The sequence below is a fragment of the Octopus bimaculoides genome, chromosome 19 (assembly GCF_001194135.2).
Source record: "Octopus bimaculoides isolate UCB-OBI-ISO-001 chromosome 19, ASM119413v2, whole genome shotgun sequence".
Lineage (NCBI taxonomy): Eukaryota > Metazoa > Mollusca > Cephalopoda > Octopoda > Octopodidae > Octopus > Octopus bimaculoides.
This window is the reverse complement of record NC_068999.1, coordinates 54,821,509-54,838,402: the sequence shown is the minus strand read 5'-3', so window position 1 is coordinate 54,838,402 and position 16,894 is coordinate 54,821,509. Positions and strand designations below refer to the sequence as shown.

The 16,894-nt window shown below is 37.8% G+C and overlaps 1 protein-coding gene and 1 long non-coding RNA gene across 4 annotated transcripts in view; one reads left to right on the top strand and one right to left on the bottom strand.

Moving 5' to 3' along the window:
• The window catches only part of LOC106875408 (serine/threonine-protein kinase PAK 1), a 189,948-nt gene that overhangs the window by 32,685 nt on the left and 140,369 nt on the right, over positions 1-16,894 (top strand). The window contains exon 1 of one of the 3 annotated variants that reach the window (XM_014923523.2): positions 15,281-15,299. The exons of the other annotated variants lie outside the window; for them this stretch is intronic. The gene's annotated coding sequence lies outside the window, so the exon portion shown is untranslated. Of the gene's footprint in view, positions 1-15,280; positions 15,300-16,894 lie in introns of those variants that run through there. 3 annotated transcript variants of the gene reach the window in all.
• Positions 1-16,894, bottom strand: part of LOC106875410 (uncharacterized) — a 112,913-nt gene that overhangs the window by 15,269 nt on the left and 80,750 nt on the right. The window lies entirely within an intron of this gene.

Below are 16,894 nucleotides of genomic sequence, written 5' to 3'. Positions count from 1 at the left end.
TTTTTTTTTTTTTTTTTTTTTTTTTTTTTTTTTTTTTTTTTTTTTTTTTTTTTTTTTTTTTTTTTTTTTTGCAGCTCTTTTTTTTTTTAGTTCAAATTCTACTAAGGTTAACTTTGAAATAAGACCAGTCTTTTCATTCTTTCAGAATCAATGAAATAAGTACCAACCTAATGGACTGGCAGAGTAGTTAAAGTGTTGGACAAAATACTTTTCAATATTTGTTTTGCCTTTTTACTTTCCTGATATCCAGGCTGGTGCAGTGAATTTCTCTGCATTGTGAGTTATGTGGGTTGACTCAAAGACCTATTTCAGTACAGAATAATGACCTTAATATGTATGTGGTATCTAGCAATTCGCCACAACCCACATGTGGCATTGTTCTGAAAATTATCTTTAGACATAGGCACAGGCATAGCTGTGAGCTTAACCCTTTAGCATTTAAACCAGCCACATCTGGCCAAAATATTCTTCATGTTTTATGGCCAAATCCAGCCTCTCACACCGACCCTACAATGTTAGTCTAAATCTCCAGGCTACAAGATGATGCAGGATAAACGCAAAACAATGTGACTAAAGAAGTGTTGCATTTGACAGAATAATCTGAATGCTACAGCGTTAAGAAGCATGCTTTTCAATCATGTAATTTTGGGTTCAGTCCCACTGTAGGGTACCTTGAGGAAGTGTCATCTACTGTAGCTCCAGGTCAACCAAAGCCTTGTGAGTGGATTTGGTAGAAACTGCATGGAAGCTCTTCATGTGTGTATGTGTATGTATGTACCCTAGTCTAGACATCATTTACAACCATCATGTAATGATTGTAAAAGAGCATCATCACCATGCAGACAAGGTTGTTCACTTCCACCCTTCCATGGAAAACATGTTTAGCTTTGAGAAAATATTATCTTGCTTAGAAACAGGTGAGGGTTGGTGATAGGAAGAGCCTCTTGACATAGAAAATCTGCCTCAATAAATTCTATCTGACCCTTGCAAGCATGGAAATATGCATGTTAGGTGATGATGATAGGAGCAGTCACTTGTGTTCCTAGTGTGTGCAGTTAAAGACAACACATCTTTACCACTTCAAAACAATTCTTGGTGCAGATTTCTTGTCATTTATTCAGAAACAGTGTATCTAGGATTCCTTTATCCAATGCGTTTCTCCTTTCTATGAGAGAATAGAATGTGATTTGAGGGAGATTTATCTTCTATTTCTAGCAGATCAAGTGACCACATTCTGGCTTCTTCATCTCATTATACTTTGCTGATGTTGACCAACTGAAATCTTTTGGATATCATTCAACTTCTATAATGAGATTTTTGACAGATTTTAATTTTGATATAAACACTGGTTAAGTCTCCAGTTTTCCTTTGAGGCAAAATATTTCATTAATTTTGTTTTTGGTTTACCAAGCCAAAAAATTGGCATCAGTTCACCATTTGAAATTTATAGTTAATTTTATAAAAGGACATCCAACTATAAGCCACTCAGTCTTGAGTGAAGAGATATATTATAAATTTCGGTTTTGATATTACTCTGTCCTTTTTAGATAAAACTGAAACCAAGCTCAGGAGACTGCTTGAAGAGAGGACGAGACATCATTGTCAACCTCCTGTGGCTGTTGTTCAGGGTCACTTTCAGTGCTTTGGTACCACAAGATCTGCCTATCTAGTATCAGTTTTGTCAGCCATGTATGCTCCCATGAGAAACAATATGCTGGAGGGAGAGAAGGGTGAATGTCTTGGATTGATGCTGTCGTCACCTTTGATGGGCTGTCATAAGCAGCATTGAAGAGTGGTCAGCATCTATCCTATTCCATACTGAAACGGTGACTTGCTTACCTTATGAGGCCATCCACCCTTGATGGATGGTCAGTATTCTTCCCACTTCATATTTGAGTGACCTCAAATGGATGGTCAGTTTGTCTTCCACTTCACAGTTGAGTGGTGGCTATTTGTTCCTTATAAAGATGCACCTCAAATATTCTATCTTTTTTATGTTCAAATAAACCAGATCCAGCTTCTTACACCTACCCTACAATGTCATTTTAAATATATATAATGCATGATTAATTGAAAACTGTAAATAAATAAGTATTACATTTGACAGAGTAATCTGAATGCTGAAGGGTTAATCATGCATTGTGTTGGAGTTTTGAGATTTTGTTGTGATTGTTTATTTTTAGAATTATTTTGTATGGTAGGTGTGAGAGGCCAGATCTGGATGGTTTGCACATAAAACAGGAAGAATATTTGGGCTGGTTATGACCAGTTTAAATGTTAAAGGGTTAAAGAATTACTAATATGTTAAGATTCCATTTAAAGATAATTTTGATGTCATTGGTTTGTAGGCCCATAATGGTGGTAGTCATGATGGTGTTTTTAGCCCCAGTTCAATACTGATCAAGTTGACATGAATGTGATTTGAGGACTGTTTGGTTACTAATTCTAGCAGGTTTAACAACTACATACAGGCTCTATCATTTGTTTGGTATGTTTCTCATTTCTTTATTGCCCACAAGGGGCTAAACATAAAGGGGACAAACAAGGACAGACAAAGGGATTAAGTCGATTACATTGACCGCAGTGCGTAACTGGTACTTAATTTATCGACCCCGAAAGGATGAAAGGCAAAGTCAACCTCAGTGGAATTTGAGCTCAGAACATAGCGGCAGACGAAATACCACTAAGCATTTTGCCCTGCGTGTTGACGCTTCTGCCAGCTCACTGCCTTTGTTTGGTATGTTTCTAATTACTAAATGGGATGATTTATGACTGTGACTATAGATAACCTATGCTAATTAGACATCAAATATTTAATGATGTAAATATGTTGTCATGTAACAAAGAAGATTAAACCTAGTTTGGACATGCTTTTTGTTGTTGTTGTTTTTGTAATACTGAATGGTAGGCTTTAACTGTTATTGTTGTTTAGCCCCAGGTCAGCCTTGAACAAACAGACTTATGATCAGAAATCATTCCCATTTTTATTTAGTCATAGTGTGTCTTAGAATACATTGTCCAATGTTTTCTTCCTTTATTTTTGTCCTTCAAGACAGTAGAATATCATTTGAGGGATATTTGACAGCTATTTCTAAGTCACCATATGAAAGCAGCCTGTGTCAGCCATATCGTAACATCTGCAACAATAGTTGAAACCATAAACTTGTGATCTGTATTTTGGGAACACCTTAATCTCACAGCCACTTATTCTCCACAAAAGTTTATTTTCCAGTTCTAAGTCTTCACTCTATTTTAATTTATTTATTTCCAGTTAAAATATTTATCTTAAGCACACAATGTCATTGTTGCTGTTACTGCCATAGGCTTAAATAAATGTTGAGGTGGTGGCATAGGCAGTATTTGAAGTTAGAAAGAAAGACTGTGATGAGTCAGCTTGGAGACCAGCTGGCTGTTGTAGTTGACATAGTAAAAGTTACTTTAAAATTGTTTGTTCACCTGAGATCTATATTAACTGACATTTCTCTCTGTCTCTCTTTCCACAAGGACAGACAATTTAGTACAGATCGTTTTTTTTTTTTATACTGAAAGTCTTTTGTCAATGTTCTTCTGGTTCATACACCACATGCATATTCATAAACACACAACTTTGATTTGCATACATATATATATACGTACTCATTCTTGCAGGTTTATACATTAGCATGCCAGTGCATATATATGTATGTGTGTGTGTGTGTGTGTGTGTGTGTATAGAGTCTACTTTTGAATTTTTACACCTTGCATACCTTGCATTGTTCATGTATACATAGATGTAAGTTTAAATACAAATATCAACATGATTATATCAGACTATATAGACTGGCATGCATATACATGAATATGCTGACTAATATACATGTATATGAACATTTTTAGATGTGTGTGTGTGTGTGTGTGTGTGTGTGTGTGTGTGTGTGTGTGTGTGTGTGTGTATAGGCTCCTCTGACATCAGCGCACTTGTTGAAGGCTCTATGAATGTCCTCCAGAGTGAAGGTCACCAGGACCCATGTCACAACCTCTGTCATCTCCTTCAGCTTGGGAACAACCGAAAGTCACAGTGGGCAAGGTTTGGGCTGTGGGGACGGTGAAGGACAGTTCTGATGCCCATCTCGGTCAAGTAGTCGGTTAGGGTGGAATTTTGGACTGATGCAAAAGGTCTAGCCTTTTGCAATGAAATCTCTTCCTGAACTCACTCAAAGCCTCCACAAAGTATTCTTTGTCTGGCCAGAGGGAACCCAGTGGATGTAGATGATGCCCCTTGTTGTTTGAAAGAGGAGATCGCTTCCTGATGGACTTGCTTAGTCTGGCCTCTTGTGCCAGCAAAAAACAGATGCTTAGCTTATACAAGTTAATCCATTAGCAGTCTGAAGCATTTCATAAGTTTAAGTCACATTTTTGCCCAGTCTAACACAAAACTTTATGGTACAGAGAGCTCTCAAATTGACTTCATGCCTGACTGCATTTTTCAAACTAGTCAACTGTGATAAGCAGTGTTTTGTAAGGAGTGTTCATAGTGCTGTTATAGCTATCTCCTTCAGTCTGGAATAAAAGAAGTTGGCAGGTCAGCTTATTAGTTGCAATGATATACAAAAATTACAATAATCTAGGACAGTTATAACTGCCTCTCCTCAAGAAAGTTTCACAACTTCTGGAATACACTTGATATATGCACACACACACACACACACACACACACACACACACATTTCATATTTGTTCTTACTTTTTTCCTTTTTCCTCTCTTTCTCACTTGCATTCACTTCCTCTTTCTCTCTCTCTCTCACCCTACTCCTCTTTTTCCTTTCTTTCTTCCAACTTTTGAAGAAACTATTTAACAACTAAATACTGTTTCTAGTGTTAATCATTCTACCATGTAAGTGGCTCTAACAGGCTCAAGTAAGAAATATTCCTTGTCCAAAGTATCACTACCATTTCCATAGTTTTATTGTAAGGTTAGCTGAGTCACCAGTAATGTCCTCATAACGGTCAGAGGCTTTATGTGGTTGCTTCACTGCTGGAAATAATAGTCAAATCCCCCTCAGATTGTACCATTCTCCCTTGTAAATTACAGGACAGTTTAAATAATAAGATTGTGGAGAAACTATTCCTGAAACAAGATAGAATGGACATGGATGAAATGTCTTAATATAACATTATATAACAGCTAGCAACAGTGTCTCTCGGGGAACCAAGGCACTGTTAAGATGGGTATATAGCTCCTGGATGAGTTATAAATTTTCCCTGGATAGGAGGAGTCCAGTCTTATATAAAGAAACATTCCAATGATATCTGGGATCTATACATAATAGTCTAGTCCAAAACACGAGTCAAATATCCAGAGATATGTAGAATTACAGGCCCCATCTGAATAACAATAAAATGCATCAAGTGGATTCAAACCTAAAGCTTGCAAGTTGTTAGTCTAAAGGACAAAGTTATTAAGCTAAATCCTTCAAAATTTTTTGTTATTTTCTAATATTGATTGGAATAAATAAGCAGAAATATAGTCATGAAAGGGTTAAGGAATAATATTCTTTATAAATCTAACCATTCCAACTAATTAAATTCAATAATTGCTTAATTTAATAATGTTTTAATAGGTAACAGAAATGGCTTTGAATAACTAACTAAAAACGTTTATTTGATTTCTGTTGTCTTTATTCATAATTCCAAAACTCATTCAAAATTGATTTTATCTGTCATCCATGAATTATAGCCATGAATTTTTTCTGTAATCAATGAATTAAGGCACCTGTTACATGTTTCGGTTGATTTTGTATTTTAATTTTCCCCATAAAGACACAGGTGAGGCTGTATTGTAAGAAGTTTGCTTCCCACCCACATGGTTCCAGGTTCAGTTCCACTGCGTGGTGCTTTAGGCAAGTGTCTTCTTCTATAGCCCCAGCCAACCAGTGTGTGGATTTGGTCAACAGAAACTGAAAAAAAGCCTCTTGTGCACTATATGTATATATCTATGTGTTTGTATTTGTCCCCCATCACCACTTGGCAACTGGTGCTGGTTTATTTACATCTCCATAACTTAGCAGTTCAATAAAAGACACTGATAGAATAACTACCAGGCTTTAAAAAAAGATGAGCACTGGGGTCAATTTTTTTTATTAAGCCCTTCAAGGCAGTGCTCTAGAATGGCTGCAGTCCAATGACTAACACAAGTAAAATAAAAAAATCAAGTTGGCCTTGTACCCAGTCAAAACGATCATTAGTACCAAAAGTGAAAATCTAGTTTGTAAAAAAATAGATGAATATTCAAACCGCATTCAAGAAATAAAATCCTGAAAAAGTAAGTATTAAGTTTGTATTAATGAATAGATGTGGCAGTTGAGGGAAGTGTATCATAGACAATGGTATGAGCTGTCATCTGTCAACATAGAATAGTGGTATTTGATGTAACCTTGAGAGCAATAAGAGCAGTAAGGGGTAGGTGTTTTGAATACTGGTGGAGACAAAAAGAGGTCACAGTAACCATTTAAAAGAATGTTCAATATTGCAACCAAACTAACTGTGTGTAGAGAACATGAATTAAAATATGTGACAACTAGGTCATCTGCAGTTCAATCCAGGGTTACTGTGAGGCTAAGGATCTCACAGACAGTGAAATACCAAGTAGATTAAATGAAAAAACATGAATATAGAGTCAGTGGGGGTTTTTTCCAGTTACAAGAGAAATATATAGATCCAATTTTTTAGACATATACTTAATCCTTTTGTTACATTTCTTTTGAAATATACTGCCTTTTGTTTCAATTAAATTTCAAAATAATGAAGTATGCTAAAATAACTTTGTCATTATTAAGCTGGTGTTTGGAACAGATTAGCATAGAATTTTAATTTAGATCACCATAAAACAGGCAGTTTGTGTCATGGAACCAGGGACAGTCTAGGGTGGATTGGTACCAAAAGGATGAAGAAAGATGTGAGTTTATTCAGAGTTAGAGCATATTGCTGAACATAGGACAAGATGTGTGTTCACGGATTCCCATGATTCTTTGCCACCATCCAATTCCATTATTATGAATTTGAATTGGGAGATTGAGTCAAAGTGAATCTTTCATTAGCTGATTACACAACCATGGACACCCTGTGGATGTGTTGCAGTTGCTCTCTTGATAAAACTTAGTGATCCTGACTATTGATCTTCTAGGATTCCTCTGCTCAGCATCAATGTTATCAGCTCAGTTGAGCTCTTCCACTACCTCTTTACAATCTGCCATGTCACAGTCCTGTGAATTTGCTGTATCCTTGACGGGGTGGTTGAATGGGTGATGTCCCTTGCCAAAGGGCAGCTTGTAACTATGCAGGGCATAATCATCACTCCATGAGGTATTTTCAAAATACCCACATACCTGCTTGGACTGTATATGATGAAGCAGTTATATTACATCGATTGTTAATGGTACCTATTTGCAGTCCTGGGCACTGGTTGTTGTAACTGTTAAGCTTCAGATTATTCCTGATTGAGAAAAGACATCATCAAAAATGTCCAAACTGGTACTAACCTGTCTTGGTTAGTGTTTTCTGAACTGCATTATGCAATCTTTATCTTTCATCTTTTACTTGTTTCAGTCATTAGACTGTGGCCAAGCTGGGGCACTACCTTTGAGAATTTTTTGTTGAACCAATCCCTGTACTTTTTTTTTAAGCCTGGTATTTATTCTGTTGGCCTCTTTTGCTAAACTGATATGTTACAGGGACATAAACACACCAACACCAGTTGTCAAGAGGTTGTGGGGACCAAAAAAGACACACACACGCCAGGCTCCTTTCAGTTTCCGTCTACCAAATCCACTCACAAGGCTTAGGTTGGCTCAAGGTTATAGCAGGAGACACTTTCTCGAGGTGCCATGCAGTGTGACTGAACCCAAATCCATGTGATTGTATTTTAAGAGGGTCAAGCAGTAAAAATATAGAAGCTCCCTCATCTGCCATTGTTAAACTGTTGACCAACTGTCACTCCCATGTAAGAAATGACCAATCAAAAGTTTAAGAAACAGCTTTCTTTTGGAAAGTTGTTTACTGGACTTTGTATGATCTTTACCACCTTCATTTAGCATATTATCTTCTATGCTGGCATGGGGTTGGCTGGTTTAACAGAATTCAATAAACTGAAGGACTGTGTTGAGCCCCATTGCCTGCTTTGAAGTGATTCTGTGGCTGTAAGCTCTTCTCAAGCACCAACCGTTGAGTGTACTGGGTTCTCTTTTTTATGACACTGGCACCATTGAAGTCACCAAGTAACTTGCAAGAAAAAGAACTGAGTGCATGCATATATATATATATATATATATATATATATATATATATATATATATACGTATATACGTATGCAAATCAGTGCCTTGTGTTTATGAATATGCATGTGATGCAGGAACCAAAAGAACATTGACAGAAGACTTCAGTAAAAGACCTGTACTAATGGAGGGGGAGGTGGCTTTATGCCAGGTATCGAGAGGCACAAGTATGGTAGAAAGACAGGTATCTTGCTACAGAAGAAATACATGGCTACCTGGTATTATATAGGAGGGGGTGATATTTGCTGGAAATCAGATAAAGATGTTGGTGATAATATATCAGAATATGCTCTCCAGATACAAAAAGGTGTATGTTTGAGAGATTGCAGACTAATATGGGGAGGTGTGGGTAGATAGGTTCATTGGAGTGAGAGAGGAGAGTGGCAAGTAGTTAGAGATGGTGGGGTGGAGGTGAATGTAGTGAATGTAAATGGGTGGAGATGTGGTCAATGGTAAACATTGGTTTGGGAGAGAGGATCAAAGAAATAGCTCATACAAGAAGAGGTGGCAAGTGGTAGTACAAGAAGGATGGAGAGCAGCAATAGTAGAATAACCCTGTAGATAAATCAGAAAATAGGGAGATGATGTGCTGGTTTGGAGAGTAGGAGAGAGAGAAATGTTCCAGGACTGAGATGAAGATCAGAGGTATTTAGTGATGACAGATATTAGCAAGAGAGATGGCATTGATGACGGATATTAGAGGGTATTGAGAGTGGTTGCAAAATATGAGAGGGTGGGCAAATGGTTAACTTTTTTTTCTTTTATTAAATTCTCATATGGAAAGAAATGTAGAATACAGACCCAATCCAAATACATATAACTGTAGTATTTGACTTAATTTCAAAGTATTGTTAGTAACATTAATCAATTAACTTGGTACTCTTAACATTTTTATGAATCACCAATAATGAATGGAAGGTGTTAAATCAAAGAAATTCAAAAGTAATTCCTCAGAAATGTCTAGGCACTGCTTAAAGCAGCACAGGTCTCTGGAAAGATTTAGTTTCTTCAAGACTTGAACATGAAAACATCTGATCCTGGTGCTGCTGCGACCTTTTTGGAACATGTTCAATATTAAATCCATTCTGTTGGTGAAGCAAGCAATAAAATACTTTTAATAATTCTACTATTGAATAAAAATCAACCAGTTTTCTCAGACAGATTTATTTTCAGAAGAGAAAAATATGGAAATGTCATACTTCAAACTCCCTGGAGTCTTCTCTTAGGCTGGAGGGGTTGGGGGACCTGTGTTGTACTCCAACTGTTCATATAAATAAGGGCATGACTAGAATTTCATTTTATTGCCCCTCCCTGTCAGATGGTTACTACCATTCATTGTGTTACAGCTGTTACACAGTGTCACTACTACCACCATCACCCCTACACCCTGCAGTCTCTTATTTAGTTGCTAGCCAATGACCTCAACTTTGTCATTAGCACCACATGTATTAACATTATCACCACCACCCATTACATCCATTACTCCAGAGTATGTTATGAGGTTGCCTGGCAACAGCGTAACCTTGTCATTAGCACCTCATATATTAACACTGCCATCACCATCACCGCCACACTTGTGAGTCTGTGATGTGGTCCCCAGGCAACTTCAGTAAAATTGTCATTTGCACCACATGTGTTTCACAACATGTCCCATATCCGACATAGTTCACCTCAAGAGGTTGGGAGCAAGCACTAATTTGAGCTGCTGGTTGATACAGAAACATGTGTCTGTGAGTAAGAGCTTTTAGGGCAGGGGTGGGGTTTAGTCGAAACTCTTGTTTTTCATTCTAAGTTTTTTTTTTTTACATGTGACCTCGAAACAGCATTCTTCATCATCAACATGAACATCGTCATTGGTTAACATCCACTTTTATGTACTTGCATGGGATCAGACAGAATTTATTGAGGCAGATTTTCTAATATTGAATACTATGTAAAATGTTAGAGAAAGAAACCCTGCTGTTTCTTGCAATACATACCAATACGAGATACATTTAAAGCATAATTTTTTCAGGAGCCCTTAAAATACTATTGTGGATCCTCAATTTACTATTTTATCACATGGACCCCCAGAAATTTTATATGAACCCTCTGGGGCCATATGGACCCTGGGTGAGAACCACTGTTCTACATATAATTGACCCCTATTATGGAAAACATTAAATTATGTTGTCCAGTATGTCCCTAAAAAGATGTGATAGCCAGGACTGGAACATATTCAGTCATACGTCTGCTTGTTTTGTGTTCACCTGGAACTAAACAACAACAGTAACGCACCAGTTGTTTCTTACTCCCTTTATTCTAACCTATCTCAGAGGCCTCACAAAGGTCATGTATGTTGCTCTTCATTATCTCACGAAGGTATAAGCCACCACCTCTTCATAGAACACCCCATGTATTTTACATGTCTCACAGGCACAGATGTGACTGTGTGGTTAAGAAGTTTGCTTCCTAACCATGTGGTCTCAGGTTCAGTTGCATGGTGCAGCACCTTGGGCAAGTGTCTTCTACAATAGCCTTGTGCTGACTAAAGTTTGTCAGTGACCAGAAACTGAAAGAAGCCTGTTGTACACGTATGTCTGAGTGTCTGCATGTTTGTGTATATTTTTGCCTTGACATCATGTGATGGTTCTAAATAAACATCTTAATCATACAAGTGATGTTGTTCATTTCTGATCTTTGATGAAAAACATGTCTGGTCATGGGGAAATATTACCTTGCTTGGAAACAGGTGGTAGGAAGAGCATCCAGACATAGAAAATATGCCTCAATAAACATCATCTGATCCATGCAAACATGGAAAAGTGGACATTAAATGATGATGATGATATCAAGTTCTTTTATCTCATGACTTAGGAGCAGGCATGTAGGAGTGGGTTAGTGGTTGGCTCCCAATATGTGGTTGAGGTCTTAGTTAAAACTTTGTGTAAAGTTTTTCACTTTGTGACCTCTTCAAAACTGCTGTTCTCCATCTATCTACCTATATATATATTTAATCAAAATCAGCTATTATGTTTTAGTTCTCTCATTAATTAGCCTATGATCATTATGACTGTCATCAGTTGCTATCATTATCTTTTCTCATATGTATGTATGTGTGTTTGTATTTATTAATTTACTTTTGTGTGGAATATTGTTTTTTATTTCAGTGATATTAAACACGTTTGGTTTGTTACAATTCTCCCAACAGCTTATTCTAGAGTGGGATGGGCAAACAAATATTAACAACCACAACAAAAATGAATTTAATTTCAATTAAATAATATCTTAAATAATTGATTTACATTGAATCTAATGACAATTAGAAAGGGAAAATCAGCTTGGTAGGTTTGTTTGACAAAGCGGACAAGATAGTTTTGTGCAATTTTTTTTCTTCTTTGGCTATGCTGTTAATTAAAAAATGGCTCCAGAGATATATGTTTTTTTATATTTGTGTAGCTTGTATATATTTATATTTCAGTTGATATCTTTAGCCCTATGATGGTTTTATTTATATATTTCTTTTGAAAATTATTCTTGCAGTACTGGCAATAGCAATTATGAAAAATTTTCGAATTGTTAAAATCAATTTTTGAAAAGCAGTGTATTTGCATATCCCTAGATTCCATCCTTCAAACATGCATTCTGCTTTTCTTAATTCAAATGTGAACTGCATCAAGTGCATTGTGATACAATTGCATATGAGTGCATTTCACTGCACACAACCTGCATTTATAAGTTGTTTTTAACTCAATACTGGTTGACATTATTTACATGAATGTCAGAGAGTATGATCTATAGATAACTTCTGGATGAGATGACAATATCATAATCTCTATATAATATCAATGTAATAATTCTTTCTATTAAAAGGCCTGAAGTTTTAGTGGAGGAAGTAGTCATATCGATTCCAGTACTTGACTGGTACTAATTTTATTGGCCCCAGAGGATGGACAAAGTCGGCCTCAGCAGCATTTGAATTCAAAATGTAAAGTCAGAACAAATGCTGCCAAGTATTTTGCCCAGTGCAGTAACAATCTTGGCTGGATTGTTACTCCATTGTTTACGACAAGTGTTCCAGTCAATCCGATCAATAGAACAGCTTGCTTGTGAAATTAACATGCAAGTGGCTGAGCACTCCACAGACACGCGTACCCTTAATGTAGTTCTCGGGGAGATTCAGTGCAACAAGTTCTTGGGGAGACATAGAATGCAACAAGGCTGGCCCTTTTGAATTACAGGTACTGTTCATTTTGGCCGGCTGAGTGGACTGGAGCAGCATGAAATAAAGTGTCTTGCTCAAGGACTCAACTCACTGCCAGGAATTGAACATATGACCTGACAATCGTGACTCAAATACTCTAACCATGCACCTCCCAGCTCACCCTCTTAATGCCTATGGAACTATGAAGAGGCCCCAGATTTGAGAGATAGCTAATAGTTGATTATTCTAATCTCAGTATTTGAATGGTATCTAGTTTTTCAACTGTGGAAGGATGGACGTTGAAGTCAACCTTGCCAGGATTTAAAGGAAGGGATGACTAAATAATACAAGGCATTTTGCTTGTTGTTCTACCTCTCCTACCTAACACTGTTATTTTATGTTTACAGTTCTAGTGACTTTCCCAGTGCTCCACTGCATGTTGTTTGATGCTCTGCCTGTTCTTCCGTTCACCACCGTGAGAACAATCACTGAGGGGCCACACATTTTAGGGGAGAGTGTAATAGGTCATATCACAATTCTCTAGTACTTAACTTGTTTTTATTTTATTAACCCCACTGGAAAGATGAAAGGCAAAGTCAGCTGTAGTGGAATTTGAAAACATTGTGTAGAAGGATCTAACCAAAAATTGTGAGATATTTTGTCTTAAGCTCCTTACTATATCTGCCACTCCACCTCCCGTCGTTATTCTACCATCCTTATGATGATGGTAATTGGTAGAGGTTGTGGAAATGTGTGTTTCCATCATGGCTCTGAAGAACTGCAACAGATTTTCTTTTGATCTGGAGGTAGGAACTGTGCCATAGCCTTTATGGATTCTCTGATACTGGTGAGAATCAAACCATTGATGTTTTTCTTGTACAGTTGCAAGTTGAAAGCTACAGAAAAGGCATGGTGAGGAATCAAGAGAGAAGCAGCCCATGACACTTCTCAGAGTTCATGGGATTGAATGAGGTGGTGTGGGGGAAGTATCCTCAAACTGGAGGCCTGACCCAAATGCTTGCAACGGAGAGGACTCCACTAAAGGCACCCAAAGTGGCAAGCGGTGGTATTAAACTTGGCAGGAGATTCAGTCTGCTATCCAAATTAATCACAGCAGAATTTGAACAAAGAATGCAAAAATCTGAAACAAATTCTCCAAGACATCCAGTTCAACATTCTTACAGTTTTCTACAATCCACCATTCACCATGGATTTTTAAATTTTTTTTATCAATTTGCTTTCCCCATGAAGGGATGAGGGGAAAATATAATCTGTGATACATAAAATGGATGTTCATGGATGGAATTCCTGATTATAAGTCTGCTCGGTCATGGCTGACATGAAGCTAAACAACAAATGCACTGATTTCCTCCTGTTAATTACCTTTTGACGTTTTATGTTTATTGCTTGAACAAAGATGGTAGGTGCAGGCATGGTTTTGTGCTTAAAAGTTTACTTCCCAACCACATGGTTTTGAGTTCAGTCCCATTGTGTGGCACCTTGGGCTAGTGTCTTCTACTATAATCCTGAGTCAACCAAAGCCTTGTGAATGGATTTGGTAGATGGAAACTGAAAGAATACCATGGTGTCTGCGTATGTGTGTATGTAACTGTCGCCTTGCCTTAACTTCCTGTCATAGTTGTAAACAAGTGCCACTGTCATGCAAGCAGTGTCTTTCGTTTCCAATCTTTCATGAAAATATACCCAACCATGGGGGAAATATCGCCTTACTTGGAAACAGTAAAGTGACAAGAAAGGCATCCAGCCATAGAAAATCTGCCCCTACAATATCTATTCAACTCATGCTAGTTGGGTAAAGTGGACGTTAAAACGACGACGACGACGATGATGAAAGTCTATGGTTACCACCACTGCCACTCTCATCTCCTGTCGTGTCCATAGCGTAGTTGTAGAACCACTTCTCTCTGCACATGTAGTTATATGCCAGCACTAACAAACGTAAACACCTTTCAATAGAGAGGCTCAGTTTTCCTGCCAACTGGTTTAGTTGCAGCCCAGCCTGCAGCAGGATTACTCTCTTTGCTGCAAACATATATCACACACTGAACAATATATATATTTTTTTTTTTTTATGTGTGTATCTAGTAATAATGTAATAACTGGCGTGCGTTATATATTCAACCCACTTGGCACATTACTTCTGCTAGAATAGCCCACTCCGTACCTCCATCCCCTCTCTCTCCCTCCCTCCCTCTCTATCTATCTATCTATCTATCGAAATTCTACTCCCACTTTTTTTTCGTTCCTTCCCAAAAAGAAAAGCTCTACTTTGTATTTTGTCCCCTCTGTGTTCAGCCCTGTGTGGCCAATAAAGAAACACATCCATCCATCCATCGTCTGCTTTGTGAAATCCGATCAGTTCCATGAAATAAACTGAAACTTCATTGTCACTGAAAGAGAATCGTTTTTGTTGTTGTTCAGCTCCAGGTCAATCCTGCTCCAGTGGGATTAGAGTCATCCTGGTCGTCGATATCCGTTCTTTTTATAATTATCAAGGATTATCTTGTCTGATGTGTCCTTCCTTTATTTCAAGCTGTAGGGTGTTATTTCAGGTAAATCTGACTGCTATTTCTAACAAGCGGAGCGACCATGTAGCAGCTCTGTTTGGCACGTATTGAAATCTGAAAAATGACTCAGACGTGAGTCATCCCCCCCCCTTTACGTTGGAGTTATCTCTCTTGGTTGGTGTTCTTAATTTTTAAACACTTATGAGGGAGAATTTGTCTAATAATTGCATGGATAATCTCAATGAATCGAAGTTTTTCAATCCACTGTGTAATACATAGGTGAGATACAGTATGTCATTTCAGCTTGTTTATAAAGTTGAGATTCTTTTGTGTTCGAAAACATCTGTTTTATCGTGCTCCCTCTCCTCCCCCCCATACTACCTTTGCTTTCTCTACATCTCTCTCTCTCTCTCTCTCTCTCTCTCTCTCTCTCTCTACATCTCTCCTTACTTCATTCTCTTACCACACGGTCTTTGTTCTTTCGTACACCCTCACTTGTCTGTGTTCTTTCTCTCTCTCTCTCTCTCTCTCTCTCTCTCTCTCTCTCTCTCTCATCTATGTCACCTCCCCTTCTCACTTTCTCTCACCATCTCTTTCTTCCACCTTATGTTCCTGTAATAATCTCCCACTTCCTTCCTGCACTCTACCTTACAATATGACAGTTAACTATTGTAAACAACAACGATGAGTAATTTTGTGTGTGTATTAATACTGCTTCTGTCGCTAAATGTGTGTGTATAGGGTATGCAGAGAGAGAGAGAGAGAGAGAGAGAGAGAGAGAGATACTGTTATTGTGTTTGTGTATATCTAGAGACACGTGTATTTGTGTTTACGAAGTCTATGCCTGTATTTTAAAATTCGCTTTTGGTGGACTATTTGCATATTTTTATGCTATTAGTTACTTGTCAATGTTTGCCTCTTTTTTTTTGTCTTTGTGTCTATGTTTACATGTTTTATATGTTGTTCGGTATTTGCATCTGCGTTTACAAGTTATTTGTATGTGTATTTAAATATTTACAATATATAACATACCTCACCTCCACTTTTCTCCCCCCCCTCTCTCAACTATGTTGTGTTGTGAGAAGGATCATTAAGGGACTCACTATTCACGACCCATGTCTCCAGACGGGCAAGTGTGAGCGAGAGGTTTTAAACCTATAGAAAAACTGATGTATTTATATATCCCTGGAGCCAAGGACAGACCAGTGTGCTGGTGCAGCATAAACATTGTATGGAATGTGATAAGAAACTTGCTTCCCAACCACATGGTTCCGGGTTCAATCCCACTGCGTGTCATCTTGGGCAACTGTCTTCTACTGCGGCTTCGGGCCGACCAAAACCTTTTGAGTGGATTTGGTAGACGGGAACTGAAAGAAGCCTGTTGTGTGTGTGTGTGTGTGTGTGTGTGTGTCTCATCACCACCACCACTTGACAACCGATGTTAGTGTGCTTACATCACTGTAACTTAGCGGTTTGGCAAAATAGACCAATACAGTAACTAGGCTTAAAGAATACATACTGGGGTTGATTCATTGTACTGAAAAAATTCACCAAGGCGGTGCTCCGGCATGGCCACAGTCTAATGACTGAAACAAGTAAAAGATAAAAGATACATGTTGCCGACAACAACTTACACTTCCGTGTATCTGAATCCTCAGGACTTTTCAGCCTAGAGACGCTCCCACCATTATCCTTCTCTTGTCCACCTTCACCTGTCCTCACCTTGAATATTGACTGCTCTGGTCTCCCTACATGAAACAAAATATTGTAAAAATTTGAAGTACCCCAGAGATTGCTCACAAAAGCAAAACAGACATGACAAGTCATGATTATTGGGACTGTCACAAGAAACTCAAACTTTATTCCCTCCAACA